Source organism: Lactuca saligna, chromosome 4 (genome assembly GCF_052625555.1).
Source record: "Lactuca saligna cultivar CGN05327 chromosome 4, ASM5262555v1, whole genome shotgun sequence".
In the NCBI taxonomy this organism is placed as follows: domain Eukaryota; kingdom Viridiplantae; phylum Streptophyta; class Magnoliopsida; order Asterales; family Asteraceae; genus Lactuca; species Lactuca saligna.
In genome coordinates this window covers 196,795,928-196,818,899 of record NC_136420.1, presented here as the reverse complement: position 1 = coordinate 196,818,899, position 22,972 = coordinate 196,795,928, and the positions used below count along the sequence as shown (strand labels likewise).

The 22,972-nt window shown below is 35.8% G+C and overlaps 1 non-coding gene and 2 pseudogenes across 1 annotated transcript; 1 reads left to right on the top strand and 2 right to left on the bottom strand.

Annotated features, from left to right (window-relative positions):
* Nucleotides 1-6,389: 6,389 nt before the first annotated feature.
* Nucleotides 6,390-7,813, bottom strand: LOC145038987 (acyl-CoA--sterol O-acyltransferase 1 pseudogene; annotated as a pseudogene).
* Nucleotides 7,814-15,885: 8,072 nt separating this feature from the next.
* LOC145044651 (small nucleolar RNA R71) lies at nucleotides 15,886-15,992 on the bottom strand. The gene has a single exon (XR_013681598.1). It is a non-coding gene; the product is annotated as a small nucleolar RNA R71 (small nucleolar RNA).
* Nucleotides 15,993-17,426: 1,434 nt separating this feature from the next.
* LOC145040411 (uncharacterized) lies at nucleotides 17,427-19,725 on the top strand (annotated as a pseudogene).
* Nucleotides 19,726-22,972: the final 3,247 nt, after the last annotated feature.

Here is a 22,972-nt window from a genome sequence, read left to right as displayed (position 1 = left end):
GTCCTCTAACCCAATCCAACACCAACGGACCAAGCACATTGAGATCGATATTCATTTTGTTAGAGACAAGGTTGCTCTCGGATACATACGGGTCCTACATGTCCCTTCAACAACTCAGTATGCAAATATCTTCACCAAGGGGCTCCCATCTACTATGCTTCTTGACTTTCGTTCCAGTTTAAATGTTCATTCTACACCTCCCGATAAAACAGTGGGGGGATATTAGTGAATGTACATGCAACCCATCTTGTATGCAGCCCACATAGTTTGTATATAGTCCATATATTAGCCTTATTCTAATCATGTATATATACCTGGTATCTTTCATTTATATGGAAACAATAAGATTCAATTGGTGATCATCCTTAATATTATATTAAACCCAAAAGCAAAGTCACGATGTTTAGTTCTGTTTTTTATCCCATTAGTTGCAACCTATATCCTTCAATTTGGTCACTGTCATTTTCCCAAAATCTTAAGGCACTATTTTCACTTTCATAACCCATTGCTTTTGAAGAAATTCATGTTCGAGTAGGCTAATCTTCTTGTCTAGAACTTGGATATTAAGAATGTCACACCCCTGGACAAGACGACGGAAACGTCCGGAGGCCAGTGACTTCATTGTGCAGTATCATAAGAATTGAATATACATGAAACATAGCAAATCCATACATCATACATTAATATAACAAACTTACATTGTTTACAATACTTGTTCACTTCAAAAGTTAAACTGAAATAACAAGAGTAGCAATAACATAATGCAGCGACGCCAGCCCTCGATCGTGGTGATTACCTGCTTACTTGATCGCTGAGAATACAAGTTGTTTGAAAAGCGTCAACATAAAATATATTGGTGAGTTCATAAGAATTTTTGTATAAGAATTTGTGATAGTTTTGAAACCCAGAAAATTCCAGTGTTTTCTTGTCAAAAACTTTGTAAGACTTGTTTCCAATCAAGTATAGTTGCATGTGTGTGCTTTAGTTTATCATCTTTCGGAATTGTAAAAAAATTCGTTTTTCCCTAGAGAATCCTATATTTTATGTGTGTGTGTGTGTGGGTAATCGCTTGGTACTCTTAAACCCTACAAGACTGGAGAGGTGTGAGAAATCAACAGGCGGTTGTGGACTATCCGCACAATGCAAGTGGACGATCAACACAACGAATGTGGACAATCACTACCATGCATAGGGACAGTCAACACAATGTGCCAATTTATCTGTAAGGTTCTCCCTACATAAATTTCTAAATAACATTATTATATTCTAGTGAGCCGTTATAACCATACAAATATGATAGAGGCCTATCTTGGCATTTCTCAGGTGCCCAAATTGATTAAAGACATTTGTCACCCTAGACTGGCCGGTCTGTTGTAGCGAACATCGAAGGTGCGGGGTGTCAACTCCATATAGATCTATACACAAATTTCCGCTCTCCCTCTAAGAGACTCTGATTATAACTCTTTACAGGACTTTAAACTTACACACACACACACACACACACACACATATATATATATATATATATATACATTGGAGATTCGTCTGACTAGAATACTAACGGATATTTGTGCTAATAGTTGAAATCCGTTATCTAATAAATAACAATAAGTGTACTCTTTGAATATAAATATCAAATTCGTTTCGTAACATTAATTGTGCATCATTGTATATGTATATCGTTTTCTTTTGTTTATGAAAAAAAATCCACAATGAATCATATTGATAAAAAAATGATCAAATATTATCGATATTGGCAAAAATTGCCCATATTTTTATAAAGCATCAGCAAGACCCATATTTGTCAAAAGGTGTCATAAGTGGCCCAAAACTTAGTGAATAGTTGAAAATAGCTCATTTCTTTTGATTTGCTCGTTTTAGACATATATTCATAGTAATGTTCTAAAGCCCTTGTTTATCCAAAAAATTCATTTTTCGTCCATTAAAAATTGGGATGTTCAATGATTCTTAAATTTCATCCCATTTTCCAAATTGGTATATATATATATATATATATATATATATATATATATATATATATATATATATATATATATATATATATATATATATATATATGGCTGAAAATAGTCCCCAAATTATCATTACTTCCATAATTTAATCACTTCCAAAATATTATATTAAGCATCTTGTTTAAGCATTTTCTTGAAGTAATTCGTTATGGTGCTAGACATATCAATTCATGAACTATATATTTCATAAACATGTTAGTTTTTGTTTCTAGCATATATTTTGTGATATATAGTTCAAAACCTTGAGACTTGCTAAAAATATCGAGTTCTTGAATCATTATATGGAGTTCATAACTTTATGCACATAAATCATGTACATGCATAAACAAGCAAATATACTAGGATTTCACAAGACCCTTGACTTGTATTCTCCCCTAAAAGAGTGAAAACTTGTGACAGGTGGGGTATGAAGCTCACATTGAGTTGGTTGATGAGTTGGAGTGATGGTGTAAAGATCTCAACCCGAACTCTTGAATTAGAGGATGAACTTCCTTGGAGGTAATTTTATCCTAAGGGTTCAACACATTTTATTGTGTGTAAATAGGATGACATGAACATAGAAATGTATTAAATTACTAAAGATTTACGAAATACTCACAAAAGATTAGAGTAAGCTTGAAGACTGTAACTCCTTGTGAAGCTTGAAGTTATTCTTGAGAGAAAATGGAAATAGGCAGGAGGTAAAATGACAAGAGATGGCGGAGCTTTTTGGAAGGAAGTCGTCCAAATATAAGGAGTAGGAAATTTTGATGTGATATTTACTTGGGAATCCGTTGGTTAATTTCATGGATACATGTTGAATATTAAAATACTTGGGGAAATGGGGAACAATATCTAATCAACAAAGTCAACACTCTTATCCTTATCTTATTTACATCTTATGATTTGGAATAATACCTTCCTAAATCTTAAATATCATTTTAAATGATCAAATTTGGCATAAAATAGGGTTTTAAGGGATCTAAGTTACGAAAAATATGAGTTTGGTGGGATTCTCGACGTCAAAATGTATTAAAATGATGAAATGGTCCGAAATCCAGTGTCAAATGACGACATCTGAAGCCAAGCCTCAAATTCCGGAGTTAAACCACTAGTTCCGAATTGCTTCTCAGGTTCCGGAGTCGCACAGTAGCTTCCGAAGTCAAGGGTTGCGAAGTAAGCCCCAATCCAGAGTCCTTTCCTTCCGATGCTGCGAGATTCTAAGGCTGTGAAGGCTTTCAGTCCGAAGCTGCGAGATCTTCCAGAGTGGTAAGAAACTTTTCGAAGTCATTAGTTCCGGATCAGCAGGTTGTTCGGAGCGAGATTGTCCAGGTGAAGGGATCCTGGAGCCAAATCCGAAGGTTCCGAAGTGCGAAGCTGTCCGGTGCGGTTAGGAGGTTCTGATCTGGGCTTGCTCTTTAAAGTTTTCTTCTTTCATTTTGAGTTGGTTTTAACTAAGGAAACTACAATGGGGAATTTGGGGGAGATTTGAGATACATAGAGAGATTTGGGAGAGAATTGAGATACATGGAGAGATTTGGGGGAGATTTGAGATACTTGGAGAGATTTGAGATACATAGAGAGATTTGGGAGAGATTTATGTTTTGCGTTATAACAATACATGGCTTATTAGGAATCACAATGTAAACCTTAACGTTTTAGCACAAGCTTTACAATTGTTGATGTTCACATAAGGACATAATTTCCTAGCCAAAAATGCTAGTTGTGATAAAGAATCACTATAAAACCAAATCTGTAATCGAAGATGAGAGATGGTATTATGCTACAACCCTCAAGTTAGTATAAGTATGATCATGAGAGAAGAATGTAAGAGTGAAGGGTCGAAACTTTCTTGGTGAATGATATTTATAAGAGTAAATTACACGAATGGTCCCTATGGTTTGAGATAATTTGCACGTTTGGTCCCTAATTTATTTTTTTAACTCGGAAGGTCCTTATTATTTGTCTTTGTTACGCGTTTGGTCCATACTGTTTGTTTTTGTTACGCACTTGGTCCCTATTTTACCTAAAAATACTATTATTTAAATAAGGAAAAATGATGGAGTATGTAAGGTAAGGTGATGAGTAGGGTTGGGGTTGTGTTTATTTAAATAAATTAAAAAAATCAAGGGCAAAATAGTCTTTTTAGGTAAGATAGGGACCAAACGCATAACAAAAACAAACAGTAGGGACCTTCCGAATCAAAAAAATAAGTTAGAGACCAAATGCCCGAGTTACCCTAAACTATAGGGACCATTCGTGTAATTTACTCTATTTATAAGGATGGAATAACTAATAATTTTGTTGGCGATGGCGAATGGTATTCATAAGGTTCGAATTGCTAACAATATTTGTCTTCTGCTTGTACAAGGTATGAAGTACCTTATGGGAGTGTATCTATCATTCCTCCTCCATTTGGATGGTCTGAGTGTTCAATTGTGGGTTCTAATATAGTCTAAAGATGAGGGTCTACTTTTTTACAAAGTCATTATAAAAATAAACAAAGTTCTACTAGTTAAAAAAAAAATCATTATATTTTGGATAATTATCATAAAAATTTCTATATTTTAGTTTTTTTTTTTTTCCTTCAAATTTGACGTCCAAAATGTAATTTAACCAAAAGACAATACGTTATCATGTCACGATTAATGTTACGTCACCAAAAAAATGACACAAAGAATTACTAGTTGACCAACTAAGTGGTTGACATTGCAAAAAATAGAAAATTTAACGACTAAATTATAATTAAAAAAGGTATTTTAAAAAGAGAAGTTTATGAAAACACAGTAACTTTACTGCCATTTACCTAAAAGATAATTAAGATTTATCACAATTATAAGCAATAGTAACTTTATAAACATTTAAGTAAAAACCATTTACAATATGTTTTAATTTTCATAAACCATTTCAAAAAGTTTATAGATTTAAAATATTTATTTTGCCATATATGTATTCTGTTTGAAATACATCTATTTATAGTAATATATTTGTATGATTGAAAAAAACGACGAATGCTTCTATTTATAGTAATACTATATTTGAAAGTAGCTTTAAAATCAACACGTATCCATTCAACATTCTTATCCCAAATAAAGGTTACATATATACTTTTAGTGCCTATCCAAAGTATTCGTATATCCTACATAAATAAATATATTTAATTTATTTATGTATGGTAATGGATGTATGTTTGATGAAAACATTTCATACATACGATTTTCTTTCTCTTTTATGTTATAAAGAAAACGTACTTCATATTATTATATATCCTTTTCTTTACGATATATCTTAGCAAATGAATACTTTTATATATGAAATATAACATAATGTCGGTAACATTTGAAATATATGTCAACAAATTTCTGAAATACCTGTCAACAAATTTCGAATCAATATTAAGTACGGAATATTATCGAATATATAATAGGTATTATTGTATGACATGTACTGTAAATTTAGTAATCGATAACTAACTCCGTAAAAAAATACCTGATAAAAACACCTCATCAATTATTATCGAAATTACCAGTATTGCAAACTGCAGGATTAGGACGTTACAAGTGAACTCATCAAATATATATTTCACTTTTGCGTTTTCATCTTTTAGTATTTTAACACTGATGTTTAGTGATTTTGCTGAACCAAGTGAAGTTGTACCTATGGTGACCCCAAGTTTAATTGTGAGCAACTTGCTTGACTTTGTTCTTGAGAATTGAAGTAAATTCTGACTTATGTCTATACTATCTTTTTTTTTTTTTTTTTTTTTTTTTTTTTTTTTTTTTGGGAAAGAATCTACTAACTATTGTTGGTTAAACATTGTTTAGTAGTTTATTGATTTTGTATTTTTCTGAATTCTGATTTTCCACATAGCATCGTTTAAATCTCTTGTTTTGTAATTTTAGCTTAATATTTTGAATTTTGATTCATTCTTGTTTTCAGGGCCGGTCCAAATATATATGTGGCCCGAGGCGAAAAGAAAAAATAAAGGCCCATTAAAGGAAAATATAATAAAGATTAAAAAAATATCATTTATTATTGACTATAAACACATTCAATTAACAATAAGAAGCAAGCCAAATTGTTTATCTTTTAAGCTAGTTTGAGTTTAAACCAACTTTAGGCCCTAAAAATCATTTTGGCAATAATTGTTTTATATATATATACACTATATAGCCCATAAATTTTGGGCCCCAGGAGTCGTGGGCCCTGGGCGGTCGCCCGGGTTGCCCATCGTCTGGACCGGCCTGCTTGTTTTGTTTTGAGAAACATCATATTTTTCCACATCTTAATATTCGTGTCTTGTTATGTTTGGGGAATTAAGATATATATCCTTATTAATTCTGAATTCTTGATCTCCACATTTCTTTTTATGAACAAGTTAATGTTTTTCATATATTAATTATAAATTCTACTTTTCGATATTTTGTTTTGGTTTAATTAGTTAATGTTTTTCATATACTAATTACCATTGTTTTGTTCGTTTTTCACTTTTTAGATCAACTTTGCATCAAAGGCCAATTGCTCGAATAAATTCAATTTGCAAAGTTAACTTAAAAGGGGTAAGCCAAAATATATATACACATTTAATTGTTTTTTATCCCTAAGGTTTAAACATAATCCAAATAACATTTATGACACTAGAGCAAAGAAACATACAATAACTCCGACCCTTGATCAGTAGGTTATTTAAGTAGATTTTGGACCTTTTTCACGTGAAGGGGCATGCATACTCAATGGGGCTAAGTACTTTACCACTCTTAACGAAACCTAGAAATGCCATAATCTCTCTACAAACTCTACCATACGGATCTAGACGCAAGAAAGATGGGAAGAACAGCCTAAAGCTAGTAAGCATCACAAATGACAAAGTTAATGTCTGGGCCACAATAGGCGGGGGTTGAAATCGCACACCCATGGTTTTCTTGATCACAATCTCCATTCCAACACAAACCCCTTGAATTAGAAAGAAGCAAGTGAGTTCTCCTGTTGGTGTCAATCGCCCAAGATGGTAAAAGACCAATTCGTGCATTACTCCAGACACTAAAAATGTCACAAAAACAGCAGGCAGTGATACCCATCTTTGAGGAACCACATAGCTAAAGATGGAACGTGAAGGATGGTATATCGTAGCACGTAGTATGTTAGACACCAAGATGTTCCATCTTTTTCCCCAAAAGTTTTGCACCGATGTAGCATGGTGAGGGTTATCAAACAGTGGCTCGAATTCAACTCTAACTATATATCCTGATAAAGACGTTGTCAAGGCTAGAAAGAGTTCGAGAAGAACGAATAGATAGTATGCATGTAAAGATGTGGTAAGTAACGGGTGAAGACGATATTTGTAACTGTGTGCCATAAGTATTACGATAAACAGTAGAATCGGAGGAACATAATCTTTGAGGGATTTCTTGTTCTTGGTGATCATTTGAAACGATTTTTCTTGATTTGATAAGATTTTAATGGGTAGGCAAGTAGTAAATATGAAGTGAGATAAAGAGAGAGGTGGATACAAAGACAAGGGACCTCGGCCAAAGGCATATAGAACGAGCTTGAAGGTTCCAAGCAAGGATATAAAGAAAGAGGTTAGTGAAGATAAAAACATGGTGTGGAGATTTAATGGAAGACATAGGAAGAGACATATGACTGGAAATAGAACCATGAATCTAGTTGTACCTTGCCCAATAAACAAGCCAACGCCATAGCAATAGAAAAGTGATGCCAAAACAATACTTCCATCTACTATTAGATTGTAGACCTCTCCTTCCATATCAAGAGCTTCTTTTTTTTTTTTTTTATCTTCTTTTTTTCCTTTGTTCTAAGCATAACTTATAATTAGTGGTAGAGCTATATATAGCCCTAAAATGTGATAATATTTCCACATCATTTTGCTATTTAAAAATGGTTATTAAACGGGTTGGGTGCACATTGAATTATAATGACCGACTATATTTGGGTGGTGTGTAGGTAAGCATATTACAATAAATGTAGCTACTTAGATATCGGAACCAAAAATCATAAGGCAAATTAAGTTCACACCGACACTTCACCCTATTTAATGTATATCATGGGCATCGATTTCATACAAGCAAGTAAAACTAAAGGGAGTGGAACGACATCGAGGGTGCGGTGACAATGGTATGCTATACGCCGCATCGGGCTTCAACATGCTCCAATTTGCTCTCTTTCTCTCTCAGTGTTTTAAAAACCGGTTTGCACCGGCCGGTCGAACCGGTTGGACCGGGAACCGGGGAAAAGAGCGGTTCAACTATTACCGGTTTTATATCAATTTCTGAACCGGATTGAACCGGCCGGTTTTTAGAAAAACCGGTTGAACCGGTTAAATTAAATAAAAATACATAGAAAAAAACCATTTCCAATAATAAACTTTGGTAAACTTTTTCACATCTATTTAGATTTCTCTAAATAAAAACATATGATATATATTATGATGTTTTTTGATGCACTTGTATTCATTTGAAACTATATTTTGTTTTCGTGTAATACTTTATTTTGTTTTTGATGTGTGTGAATTGATGTAAAAACTTATAGTTATTTGTTATTTTAATGTATTTATATTGGTCTACAACTTATTTTTATGTGTATTTTTAATGTTTGAACTTGTACACGTCAAATTTATTATTTATATATGTATGCATGTGCAGAAAAATAAGTACAAAAATGAAAATTATAGAAACCGGTTGACTCGGCGGTCGAAGCGGTTGAACAGGAAACCGATCGCTATACCGGTTCAACTAAAAAACTGATTTTTAAAACATTGCTCTCTCTCTCTCTCTCTCTCTCTCTCTCTCTCTCTCTTTCTCTCTCTCTCTCTCCCTTCCTCACCCCCACCCCCCAATGAATATATGTTTTTTTTTTTTTTTTTTTTTTTTTTTTTTTTTTTTTTTTGTTTAACCAACAAGTAACTAGAGAAGGCAAAAAAGAGATAGACGTGAGTCGAGATTACACAAAGCTTTAAAAACAACTTAGTGGGAAAACATACCACTCAACCTACTTATAATGACAATTCGTTCTTGTATGCTTCACCCATGTATACACTAGAGACTTGATGTTATCCGCAACCTTTGTTGGGTTTTTGAATACCCAATCCCATATTGACTTCCAGATCATCCGTATAGCACCATAGCACACGCTAATAAGGTTCTTCCCCCGTTTTGGGCAATTTCCCCAATTCCTTGCAATTTTGATCAACTCTCCAATAGTAGCAAATTGTCGGGTATGAATATCACACAATTTAAAGATCCATTCCCAAACTGTAATAACAAAGGGGCAACAAATTAAGATATGACCAACATATTCATCTACCTGTGAACAATAGGTACATATTGTGGATGTAATTGGCACCCCTCTTCTCATTAATGCGATATTTGTGGGGATACATCCCAAGTTTGCTCTCCAAATAAAGGTCGTGATTTGATCGGAACTTCGTGTATCCATGGTATAACAACTTCATAAATCGTCGATTGAAGATAATCAAGTTTTGATCTAAGGACATCGACATGATATATTCCATTATTGAAAATGACATATTACCACTTATCCTGGCCTACTGTCGGCTGAGATATACCAAGTCTAGACGATAACATGTTGATGTTGGGGTTTATTCACAAATAGTAAAAACTACAAGTTTAGCAACCGGAGTAATTTTACATTTGAATAAACTTAAAATCATTTTACCCACCAAGGATCCTTTTGAAAAGCTAAGAAAGATTCAAACAACCATAGAAAGCAAAATATTACAACCTTTTAAGTTATTGATTCTCATGGGAGATGAAAGTTAATGAAGTGATGCCTAAAGCTCCAAAGAAGAAGTTGTTTACAAGTATCCACCAATCAAGAGTAAACTACCAAAACATGTTAGTCTTCACTTATATATATGTTGTTCTTAAACTTTGAAATTTTATACAAAATGAAACTTAAAGAGAAACAACATATGAACCCTTAACTCTTACACCGAATTGCAAGACAAAATAGGAGATGGGAGGTCATCTTGTCCTCGGTTATTGACAACAAGAAAAGAAGAGAATAAGATGGAAAGAATAACCAAAAACTAGTAGCAAAGCTCTCCATTTATACCTCCTCATGTGCACCAGATTAAGCATAATAAATGGAAGAGTAAGGTACATTCTTACATGCATGGTGCAAGACTTAACCAATACTACACTTCATGTGACATCCCAGAGTTTAGATATGAAACTGTAGACAGTCAGTTTAATGCAAACTTCTTTATAACTTGACTTACTGAGCTTTAATACATATTTTGAAAAATATATAGTGTCATTACAACTATTATAAGATACCAGATAGTATCTTACTTCCAATGTGGAAAATCTCAAATGAATCAAACAACTCAAACTACAACCCTAGTTAATACGTCTGAAAAACTAAAATTTCATATTGAACATTTATGTGAAAAGAAAACACTCTAGTCTTTTAGTACATATTCACTCTATTTTCAAAAATATAAATAACGACCAAAACGAAGTTCATTTGCAAAATGTACGACCGTTATAAGAAACAAAACCAGTATAATATTGATTTTCTCAAAACTGCTAAAACCGCTTCTATCCGTTGAGGCACTTGCATACCTCAGATGGAATTTCGAGATCGCTTTTGGACTCAAACTATGGTCTAATATTTAGTTGTAAACTCAAAATATTTTTAGTAAAACTATTTGCAAAAGTCGAAAAATCAGACGTTTTAGGTTAATTAGATGCGAATCTTTAAACGCGAATTCCCAGAGTTCTACAACTCAAAAAATTAATCCGTTTGAGTTTTTACAATACTGTAATTGTACTCTATCATTCGTCACTTTTGAAAAAAAACATCAGACTTCGGGATTTTTGCATGCAAAAGTAGAAGGATTTTTGGGACTTTTTGCTATGTGTGACATCACCATGGCCCACCATCCTTGCATGACATGATCAAAATCATCCAAATTTGGCCTCTTCCTTCCTCCCCATGTCCAAACACCTTCCTCTTACTTAGATTGAGTGTACTTCTCATTCTACTACAAAGCATGGATGATCTTGGAGTGTTTGACTTTTTATGAGAGTATGATGCACATCTAGACTAGCAAGGCTGGATAAACACTATAAAAAGGGAACTTGGCTCTCCATTTTCATCCCAATTCACAATAATCACCTCTCAAACTATCCCTAAACATGGTTTGGCATGTGGAATTAAAAATTGCACAATGAACATGGTGATTTAGGTGTTCAAGAGATGTATTGAATATGCATGCTGTTACAAAAAGGGACATAGATCTACATCTACATAAATAACACACACACTTACACCTTAACAAAGGAAAGATATCACACACTACACAAGACAATCATGTGCAAGCTGCTTGAGTTGAATCAACCTCAATTCCTCTCTCACTCACGATGAAAGCTAAGAGCTTGCTCGAAGACAACCTTTACTTTATAGTTGTAATCTATCCTATCCTATCCTTTAGGCGGGGATAGGTTCATAGGAGGACTTGGTTACATAGGAAGGAAAGGCTTAAACTAGAAGGGATAAGAAATGAAATTTGTGCAAAACTCTTAGTAGAAAAACTCCCTCTACCTTATGTTTACTTCGCGATAGTCTTACCTCAACATTGTCAAGCCACACTATCTACCAAAATTTATTTTTTTCTGACATTATATCCTATATATCGGAGATATAATGTTTGAACTTCGACTTATGGTAATCGAACTTAGTAATCAAACTCTTTCCCGGCAAGAAGATAAAAGATTTCCTTTGGGAAAGTTCCACTATAGTTGGGAAAGGAAAGGACCAGAGGGCACAATCCATCATTTCTTACAAAGTCTTACAACGGATGTGAGCTTAACAACCCTCGTGCCATGCCCAAGCCCTTACCTTCGCCCTATACCAAAAGATATTAGTTCATTGATCAACTACCACTTGATCCCCTAGGTAAAGGAATTTCTCTAGGATGTGAGACCATACAAACTAAGCATCAACAAATGATCACGAGTTTCTCAAACTCCAAATTGATCACCCAAAAGTTAAGCATAAAAACACACCCCAAAAATCTTCAATAAAACCAAACCCATTTCGAAAATAAATCACTTCCGAACTTCCAATTGCATCATTTCGTAAGCCTCAAAAATTCAAGGTCACTTCGGTCTTCAAATCCGCGTAATATGAAAATTTCACGTTCGAATTTCCATATAAATTTCTCCCACTTTTTATAATCGAAATTTGATTATAAAACCTTCAAAGAAAGAGAACGTGGTCTATTCAAAAATTTTTGTATCAAAACTCCCCCCTTAACATGTAGCATAAATTTTGTGCTTTAATCCAGAAAATCCAAAAAATATTCAATTTTTAGCTTCGTTCACGGATCGCCTTTGACAAAATTTCTCAAAAATGAGTAGAAATTGTCAATTTCAAAATTCTGCAGTGACCCGGTGCGTCCAAAACAGCCAAATATGCAACTCTTCCCCTTTTTCAAAGTTGGGTATAAAGCATCAATTTGAACAAACTGTAGGGGCCTGAAATACATTCTCTTCAAATTCTCAGCAAAAGCAGTCCATTTTCGAATTTGGGTATGAACCACCAAATTTTCGAAACTTCAGGGACTGATTTTTGAAAATTCTGCCCTTTCTTCAAAACATACGAAATGTTGTCCAAAATGTCGAAACTTCACCCAATTGTCGAAGTTGGGTGAAAATTGTCGTATTGTCGAAAGTTGATCCATTTGTCGAAGTCACCAAAAAATCGAAAGTTCAGCGACTGATTTCGAAAAATTTTCATTTTTCTTCATAACATACGAACATTGCCCAATTTACAAAATCTTGCCAAATTAACGAAACTTTAAGGGTCATTTACGAAACTTTGGTTTTCTTTTTCAATTCATAGGAATTCACAACCCTTCGTACAAAATCTCAACACCCTTCGTACGAAAATTTTCACTCCCCTTCGTTCAATCCATACCCAGTTAACCTTCGTAAAAAAATTCATGCTTCGCTTTTCATATATTCAATTCATCCAAACACGACATCAAAGTGTCGTTATTTCCTCAAACCCAATATTCATCAATTGACTCCAAATATCAATTCTTCGAATATAAACACTTTCCCCTCCTCAATTTATGAACCCACGCATTCATAAAAGTTATCGATTCCAAATCAAGAATCGATTGTCAGTGACATACTAAATGTTGAACTCTAACATCAACACACAATCAACCATTCCTCAGTCAAATAACCTTCAATTTTGTAAACAAAACTTCTAAAATTTTCGTTCTCAAAATTCGTTCTTTGTTTTTGGTATAACCAATCGACTCCTTATTTTTCCTTCAAACATCGACTCCAACTGTAACTCAACGCAACACAATGATTTGAACATCAACTAAACTATTCCAAACAAATCTATCATTCAGAATCGGCTTTTGACCCCCAACTTGATATCAGATTCGAAAAATCAACACCATATAAGTCAAATTTGATTTCAATACTTCCTTCCTTGTGGATTCGAGCATACATCCACCATTGAAGTTGAATGGTAACATTCTATTGTGATATGTGCATAATTAGTCATATGTTTAGTATAGATTTTTATCAATTATTAGCTAATTATTTGCATAATATGGACAAAAAGTACTTAATAATGTCTAAATTATATTTTCAATCCAGAAGACATGCTTGGAAACAAAAAAGAAGAAGGAGAAGCAATTAGAAGCTAGAGAATAAAGAAAGAGGAGAAAATATGGAGATACTCAGCGAGTCCACGCACCTACCTGGCGAGTTACCAAGAATATTCGCGAAGAAAAGTCAAAAATCCTTGTCGTATACGGATTTCTCCTATCAACTCAGCGAGTTGGGCACCTACTCGCAGAGTAGACCCGGTTTTGAGATAACTATAAATATTGGTTGACATTCTGAATTGGAGAGTTTTTTGGCTTCCTTGGAGAGCAACCTGCGACTGCAGATACCTTTGGAGACCTGAAGAACCCTAATCTTTGGTTATTAAGAAGACTCAAGGTGACTTACGTTAAATTTTCCACTTAATCTAGAAGTGAATCATGTTTAGTTTAATTGAATTCGTTTTTAGCTTCTCTATGATTGTAATCATGAGCTAAATCTCGTAGTTTCTGTTTAGGAAAGATTAATTTACTCCTATGGTGTGATTTATTATTTTGTTTGATTGATTATTGGTGATTTTATTAAATTAAGTTTGTTAAAGAACCTTATGCATTGATTATAACTGTTTTCTATTAATTGGAAGACAATTAGGCTGCATGAACATCTCTTAATTGTCAACCTCATATGATTTATGTGAACACTTCATTATATGCTTAGGATTAGTGAATATGAAACTAGGATTAATTAGAGAATGGGTAAATTAATGTGTGAGCTTGTTTGGTAAACCAACAAACAAGAGGTTAGTTGAACCGCCAATTTGATTAACCAATTACAAATCTTATTTAATCAAAATAATTGAACTAGGGAGTTAATTAGTTTAAACACTTGATCACTGCTTAAATTGAGTAATTTTCTAAGGGTTGGTAATAGTGAATGCGAACCTAGTCACTATAGTTGGTAACCAATAACAATCAATATATTATTCTATCATAAAATTGACCATATGAGTGAATTAATTGGACCTAAACAGAAACCTTTTATTAAATTTGGTGAATTTTTACTTCTTTTAGTTGTTTAGTTAATTACGTGTTAGGAGGTGTGTTTAAGTTTCTAGTCTTGTAAAACTAGAGAAAAACCCTTTACTTTTATTACTTGTCTAGTTAAAACTAGAGAAAAACCCTTTACTTTTATTTCTGTTCCCTGAGTTCGATACCCTACTTATTTAACTATACCACTAAAAAACAGGTTCACTGCCTTTGTGTGCTAAAATTATATTTTTAGAGTAGGAATAAAACAAGTGCATTTTTACACACATCAAGTTTTTGGCGCCGTTACCAGGAAACGGTTCAAAAATTAAATCTAATTCCTAGTTTTAGCGATCCTTTGTGTGAGTTTATCTTGCACAAAGTTATTTTTTTTAGTAATTCAGTAAGTAGGTTAAGTTTTAGTATTTATTAGTTTTTAGTCGTTTTTATCTAATTTTGTCTATTTTTGAGTTTTATACAACTTACTCGCCGAGTGCATTCGACTCTACTCGGCGAGTACCCTGCTGTTTGACAGTTTAATTTTTAATTTCTTTCAGTTTCATTTCTTTGTTCTTTTGACGTGTTTTTCTTGTTTTGTTGTAGGAATTTCATGACCAGAGGATCCAACACTCCACTGGTTCCACCTTTTGAAGACCCAGAATTCGCGTTGAGGAAAAACAAAGGCAAAGACGTTGAAAGCTCGAATACACCTAAGAAGTCGCCTTTGTCTAGCTTGAAGACGGTTTTTGGTAAGAAGAAGAGAAGAAAATCAGGAGCATCCAACGCCTCTTTAGCAAGCGAAGACCCAATCAAAGAGGACACCGAGTACGAAACCGGAGAAGAAGAAGAACCTACATTCGGGCACGACTCCGATTCCGGCGACGAATTAGCTATTCCTATGGCTAACATCGATGAAGTCCCCATGGGGGAATGGAAGAAGAGGATACGCGATGATACCGACCCGGGACTTGTGCAACCCTCAATTCCCACGACTACCACTTTTGAGCTTAAGTGTCACATACTTGCTCAACTCAAGGAAACCCCCTTCTACGGAAAAGACAATGAAGATGCTTACAAACACTTGGATGAAGTTAATGATGTAGCTGATTATTTCAATGTTCCAAACGTGCCTCGCGAAACTCAGCTACTTCGAATGCTTCCGGATCCATCACTACATGGGCCAAGATGAAAGAAGAGTTTATTGATCAATTTTGCCCATATTCCAAAATAGATAAGTTAAAGAAAGCCATAGCCAAATTTGAGCAACAAGCTGGAGAATCACTTTATGAGGCTTGGGAGAGGTACAAAAGTCTATTAAGAAATTGCCCACATCATGATCTCAATAGTCAACAAGAAGTCTCCATTTTCTATGATGGAGTGAATGTTACAACAAGGACAAGGCCCACTCACAAAGAAAGCACCCCCGGTGATAAAGCAACTAATTGAGGAATTCTCTAAGAATTCTGGGGAATACCACAACCCAAGGAATGATGTGACGAAGGGGCAGCTTATGCAGCTTCAGAAGATTTGTCAGCAATCATGGCTATGTTGAAAACCATGGATAAAAGGATGGATAAAATGGATCAAACAATACATGCTATTTGGGTGGGTTGTGAGAATTGTAATGGACCTCATCTTACTAGAGATTGTGACTTAGACAAGAATGGGAACAAGAAGGTGCAAGCATGCTACTTCAGTGGTGACAAATATGATGATGACTGGCGAAAACCAAAGAAGGAGTGGCTTCCTTATGAAGAGTACAAGAAAGCTAAGGAGGAGAAGTATAAACAAAAAGGAAGAGGGTTTTACCAAAAGGAGGAGCCAGTGCAAGAAAGAAAACCAAGTTTGGAGGATATGCTTACTAAATTTGTAGCTGCTTCAGAAAATAGACACAATGACCATGATGCTACAATACAAGAGACAAGAACAATACTTAGAAATCAGCAAGCATCTATCTATAACATTGAGACACAGCTGGGGCAACTTGCCCAACAAATAATTTAAAGGTCACCGGGAGAACTTCCTAGTAAAACCGAAAACAACCCACGAGGCACACATATAAATATTGTGACAACTAGAAGTGGGAAGATAATTACCCCTCTGGCGCCTATTCAGAATGAAGAGCCCAAGGAGTCACAAAAGGAGGATGCAGAAAAACCGAGCCAAAGTCAAAATCCGCTGGACACAGACCCTACTCACCAAGTCCAGAATATAGACTTGACGAGTCTATTGCCTAATCAAAAATAAGTCAGATTCCTGCAAAGCCATTTCAGCCTCCATTTCCATATCCAGCTCGAGCTAAGAAAGAAAAGAATGAAGAAGACTACCAAAAATTTCTAGAACACATAAAGGCTCTTCAAATCAACATACCATTCATAGAAGTGGTTGCAAAAATGCCAAAATATGCCAAATTCCTCAAGGAACTGCTAACTAATAGAAGGAATATAGAAGAAGTGAGTGAAGTGGTTCTCAATGAGAATTGCTCAGCTGCCATGTTGAACAAGCTACCGAAGAAGAAGGGTGACCCGGGAAGCTTAACGTTGCCTTGTCAATTTGGGAATTTGGCCACCAGTCATGCTTTGGCCGATTCAGGAGCAAGTGTAAACCTCATGCCATATTCATTTTTCAAGAAACTAGATCTCCCGGAACCAAGGCCAATCCGAATGGCAATCCACTTAGCAAACAAAACTGTTACATTCCCACGAGGAATCTGTGGAGATCTCTTGGTAAAGGTGGATAAGTTCGTGTAACCCGCAGATTTTATAATCTTGGACATGGAAGCGGATCCTCAAGTCTCGATCATCCTTGGAAGACCTTTCCTTAACACAACAAGCGCTATAGTTGACATGCAAGATTCAAAACTTACACTACGGGTGGGGGGTGATTCAATCACTTTTGGGGTTGATCAAGCCATGAAGCATGCAAGGAATAGTGATGATACGACATTTTCAATTGATGTGTTGGATGAATTGATGGAGGAATGGAATAATGAAGAATCAAACAAATCCACCATCATTTTTGATGAAAAACTCGATGCTGAAAAAGACCTACTGGAAATAGAGAGACTACTGGAAGAAGCTGCTTATGATGAGTTAATGAAGACCATGGAGCAACCTACTCGCCGAGTAGGCCCGATCTACTCGCCGACTCCATCTGAAGAATCCCGAGAAATCATGAATTTGACACAGGAATCGACGATTAATTTACCTATACTTGACGTGTTCAGCATGCAGAACGCAAAAACTGAGCTCAAGGCACTACCAGATCACTTGGAGTATGCATTCCTTGAAGATGGTCAACAAAAACCTGTTATAATAGCTTCTGACCTCTCCAAATCTGAAAAAGAAGAATTAGTTCAAGTCTTGAAGAAGAGGAAGAGTGACATTGCATGGAGTATCACCAATATCAAGGGAATAAGACCCTCTTATTGGTCTCACAAGATCAACCTGGAGGAAGCAGCAAAACCGGTAGTGCAACACCAAAGAAGATTGAACCCAAACATGCAAGAAGTGGTCAAGAAGGAAGTAGTCAAGCTTTTAGATGTGGGGATTATTTATTCTATTTCCGATAGTCCATGGGTTAGTCTGGTTCAACTGGTACCCAAGAAAGGAGGGATGACGGCCGTAATAAACGAGAAGACCGAGCTTATTCCGACCTGAACGGTAACCGGTTGGAGAGTGTGCATCGATTATCGAAAGCTAAACGATGTCACTCGTAAAGACCATTTTCCTTTACCTTTTATTGATAAAATGCTTGAAAGATTGTCCGGCCATAGTTACTATTGTTTCTTAGATGGATTTTCAGGTTACTTCCAAATACCTATAGACCCAATGGACCAAGAAAAGACCACTTTCACTTGCCCGAGTGGGACTTTTGCCTATCGCCGCATGCCCTTTGGGTTATGCAATGCACTTGCGACATTTCAAAGGTGCATGACGGCCATATTCCACGACATGGTGGAAAAATTCATGGAAATATTTATGGACGATTTTTCTGTTTTTGGATCTTCCTTCCACGATTGCCTTGCTAACCAGGATTTAATGCTTGCAAGGTGTGAAAAAACCGATTTAGTCCTTAATTGGGAAAAATGTCACTTTATGGTTAAAGAGGGTATAGTTTTGGGCCACAAGGTATCCAAAGCGTGGATCGGGCAAAAATAGATACAATTGCTAAATTACCTCCACCAACTAATATAAAAGGCATTAGGAGTTTTTTAGGCCACGAGGGTTTTTACCGCCGTTTCATAAAAGATTTTTCTAAAATAACTAGACCTCTAACACAATTACTTTTAAAAGATGCATCCCTTAATTTCACTAAAGAGTGTCTAGAGGCTTTTAAATTTTTGAAAGAAAAATTAACTAATGCCCCGATCATCATTGCCCCAAATTGGAACTTACTTTTTGAAATAATGTGCGATGCAGGTGACTTTGCATTAGGAGTTGTCCTTGGTCAAAGGGTTGATAAGCACTTTCGACCCATTTATTATGAAAGTAAGACTCTGAATCCGGCCCAAGAAAATTACACCACAACTAAAAAAGAATTACTAGCCGTGGTGTATGCTTTTGACAAATTCCGCCCTTATCTTATCTAAAACCACTGTTTTTACTAACCATTCTGCTATTAAGTACTTGTTTGTTAAGCAGGATGCAAAAGCCAAGATCGATACGGTGGGTTCTCCTTTTACAAGAATTTGACATTATAATACGCGATAAAAAGGGAATGGAGAATGTAGCTGCCGACCATTTATCAAGACTAGAAAACCCGCACTTGGAAGCATTGGAAGAGGGTAAAATGGGAGACGACTTTCCGAACGAGTACATTCTAGTAACCGTAGGGGAGGAGCCATGGTTTGCGGATATAACTAATTATTTAGTTACCAAATTTATCCTAAAAGATTTTACCCACCAACAAAAGAAGAAATTCTTTTCAGAAATAAAATACTACTTTTGGGACGAGCCATATCTTTTCCGAATCTGTGTGGATGGGATCATAAGGAGATGCGTATTCGGGTGTGACAACCCAGTATGTTCCACTGCCTTGGTTGTGGGTGTGACAAATTGGTATAAGAGCTAAATTGGTTATAGAGAACTCGTATCCTCAAAAGAGGAATACAACTATAGCAATATGCTACTAATAAAATTATTATTATTAATTACCCTACTTCTTGAATATTTACGGGAGAGGTAAATATTTTGAAGGGTCGCTTGGGTTGTTGGATTACAGAAAACCTATATGCTAAAGTGATTCTTCCCTCTGATGCTTCTTGTCTGGCCCTAATCCGTATTTGATAGTCTTGGAGTACAAAACAAAAACTAATAATAATGCAAACCTCACCAATAATAATATATAAGAGTTATATATACTCTAACCCGTAATGAGAACACTAAATTAAATTGTAACATATACCATCAATTAAAACTACTAACTCAACCCTTTAGGTCAAACGCCTCAACTAAGGTTAGTACCGTACATAAGTCATACCAAAAAATAAACCTAGAACATGCACCTATATTATTTATGGTCGGGCCGATATACAACCAACCTTGAGTAAGGAGTTTAATAGAGTATAATGATTGAGAGTTTTAGAGATTGAAGAGTGTTCTCAAATATTCATTGCAGATACCTAGTACCTTAGAATCCTTATGTCAACCTTAAAACACTTATATAGTCTTAAAAACATATACATTTAAAAACCTATCACTAAAACACTAAAGAATTTCCAAGCCTTTTATATAGATGGTTGGATTACCCGACGACCATCTAACTTGGATGGACCTTGCTGATACATAGGATCTTCATGAGGCCCCGCTATAGCTAACAGGACACCCATACTTCCCTGAGGGTGATCCAATAGCCCCAGCTGACCTCTTGGAAAAGGAGCATTCTTCATAGGAATAGGAGGATAATGATCCAGAGGAAGTTGGAAAATATGATGATGAGGGCGTATTGTAGCAAGCTCAATAGATAAGCAATGACAGTCCCATAGAGGATGAAGAGGGCCTCACTGATGAGGAACCTACCCCTCCTAATCCACTATCCTCACCACCTAGGCCCATTATCAGCCATACCACCATCATAGCAAAGGTCCCTTTCTGATGAGGACCCCAAGGATGAGTGTTTCTCCAATATATCACTTGGACCCATCCACCCATGCTTTCTGACCCATTAGGGGTTAGAAGAGAAAATTAACTTTGCCCTATGAGCCAGCTTGGCTCACTGAGATGAGGAGGGCTACTAATGATCCTACACAATTCGAGATAGGCAAGTCTTCTTTGGCTCTGCCACATATAGCACTGAGGGATGATCCTAAGAATGACCCGATCCTTTGACGAATGATTCAAGGTGACTGAGTATCTTATAGAGTCCAGTCCTTAGAAGAGCTCCTTAGAGCTTCAGGTACTACTTTTAGGGCCTTTGATCAGAGAGTTGGAAGACTCAAAGAGGTTAAGAAGGATGACACAGTGGCCATCTAGACCCTCTACCATCATATGGGTGCTAGTCACACTGAGGCGAACAATTTGAGTGTTGATTTTTGAGCCCTGGCGTACCCCAGATTGTTGAGAGTCGGCTGGATGTAGCTGAGCACTAAGCGATTGTTGTTGAGCAAAGGAAATGCAGATTTTGGAGCAGTTCGATAAGCTGGTCTTCTATTTGATTCCACGTTTTGGGTGGTAGACATTTCACTTAGGGCGGCTTGTGCCCTAGGGTAGGGCGGCTTGTGCCCTAGGGTAGGCTTAGGATTTTTATGTAATAGCTGTTTTACTGCAAGTGTTTATCACTTCCTGTTTTACAAACGCTCATTTGTAAACCTTTTCCAGTTCTAACCTTACACGGTTGGTACTTTTGTAACCATTATAACCGGAAAAAAATAGTTATAATCTATGAAACTGCTTTCTAGTATTTGTTAAAGTTGGAACTCATTATCTATATTTCTTGTAACACACTATCATTACTCAGATAAAAAAATCAGTTAAGACTCTAACACTGTAATTTGGAAATCCTACAGATTTCACTAATACAATATCATAAAAATGTAACTCATAAATACTTGTTTATGACTACATAGTGTAAAACAACCTAACGTGGTCGTCTAAACATATTAGGACAATGCCTCCACAAAAAAGTTCACGAGTTCTTCCACCACCAACTCCTTAAGTCACTTCTGGAGCTATACTACCGGTAACCCAAGCTTCAAGAGAAACTCCAAATTCCAAAGCAACTTCATATGGAACCACTAAAATCCCATCGGTTATCAATGCCTCAAACTTACCATTTTAAATAGATCCCATGCTAATGCAGGCCCTGCTTGGTGGAGGTACTCTAGTTGTAAACCAAAAAAAATCCAAAAAAATGGTGGAGGTACTCTAGTTGTAAACCAAAAAAATCCAAAAAATTCCTATAACGAAAACACTGGGAATAGTAGAAATGGTGGAGGTACTCTAGTTGTAAACCAAAAAAATTCCAAACCTTGTACACACAAGGATTTCATGGGTTGCAAACCCCAATCCTTCTTCGGCATGGAAGGATCTGTCGGTCTATCCTGCTGGATAAAGAAAATGGAGGCAATATTTTGCGTCAGTTCTTTCTCTGATGACCGTCAAGTCAAATATGCCACTGGCTCATTAATGGATCACGCCATGACTTGGTGGAATAATCATGTGAAGTCCATAGTAACTGATGTATCTTATGCCATGGATAGGGAGCTTTTAAAAGAAAAAATTATCGAATATTACTATCCTTGATAGGAAGTCCATGCTCCGGAATAGGAGCTTTGGAATCTCAAAATAAAGGGATCGGAGGTGACTGCCTACACCTCCACATTTAACGACCTCGCAAACCTTTTTCTGGGGATGGTGAACCTGAAATACAAAAAGACTGAAAGGTATATATGGATACTAGCTTCACCACTTCAAGTTTTGGTCACTACATCCATAACCACTACCTTTGCTAGTGTTAAGCAATTGGCGTATCAATTAATTGAATAGTATATCCGTCAGGGTACCATGGCCCTATAAATGGAAAAGAACCAGACTGGGAGTACGAAACAGAAGTTCTATGGAAAGTCAAGGGGAAACTCCAAGCATCAAAAACCTAATTCGGAACCCATGGTTGTTTATGCCACAATCACAAACAATCTCACCCCATCCAAACCCTATTTTGGGAAATTACCCCAATGCACTAAGTGCAATTTCCACCATATCGGAAATTACATGGTCTACAACAACTGTAACTTGAGAGGCTACACCTCTAAGTATTGTAGAAAGTCCCCAAACAATACAACCTTAACCACCGTTGCAGGAGGAACTCATAATTGCTTCAA